Raw genomic sequence first — 839 nt, 5'->3', positions numbered from 1 at the left:
ATCTTTCAAACTTCTCCTTATCTTGTTCGTGCTGCCTTCTTGCGTTCGAAGACTTCTGTTCTTCTCCAACCTTCATTTTCGGATAAAGGTTAGTTTTGTTTTTTCATGTCATGCTTTATGTTTGCATGTTTTGTTTTGCGAGTGGATAGGTTGTCCTGTAGATTCTAGCTTCACGTCTCTCCTCTTTAGGGGCCCTGTTTTTTGATTTTTCTTTTTCTTTTTCCTTTTTGTAGGTCTCTGCCACTTTTTCTTTATAAAAAATGGCTTCTGTAGACATTCTTTCTCAGTAGGTTAACGTTACGGTTCTTGGGGAGGAACCGTTGGTCGATGCTGAGTTCATTACTCATCTTCGTACTCATCACAGGCTCTGTACTTCGGAGGAGGACGAGCCAAGATATGAACTGATAATCCCGGGTCCTAAAGACCGGGTCTGTTTTGGGAGGGAGAATGAGGCGGCCCCTTATTTTTTCTTTATGTATGAATGTATGATCACCCGTTTGGGTGTTTTTCTTCCCTTCTCCGATTTCGAGATATCTGTTTTGCATCACTGTAGAGTTGCCCCTACTCAACTTCACCCCAATTCTTGGGGTTTTTTGAAGATTTATCAGTTTATCAGCCATGCTCTGGACTTTCCGACCTCTTTGAGGATTTTTTTTCTTTCTCTTTCATATGACTAAGCCCTTTAGTGGGCTAAACAACAAGCAGCAGTGGGTATCCTTCCGAGCCATTCAAGGTCGGAGGATTTTCACCCTTTTTGACGAATCTTTCCACGACTTTAAAAACTTCTTTTTCAAAGTTCAAGCCGTAGAGGGTCACCACCCCTTTTTTCTGGACGAGCA

This window comes from Arachis duranensis, chromosome 8, assembly GCF_000817695.3.
Source record: "Arachis duranensis cultivar V14167 chromosome 8, aradu.V14167.gnm2.J7QH, whole genome shotgun sequence".
In the NCBI taxonomy this organism is placed as follows: Eukaryota; Viridiplantae; Streptophyta; class Magnoliopsida; order Fabales; family Fabaceae; genus Arachis; species Arachis duranensis.
Note: the sequence above shows the minus strand (reverse complement) of the source record.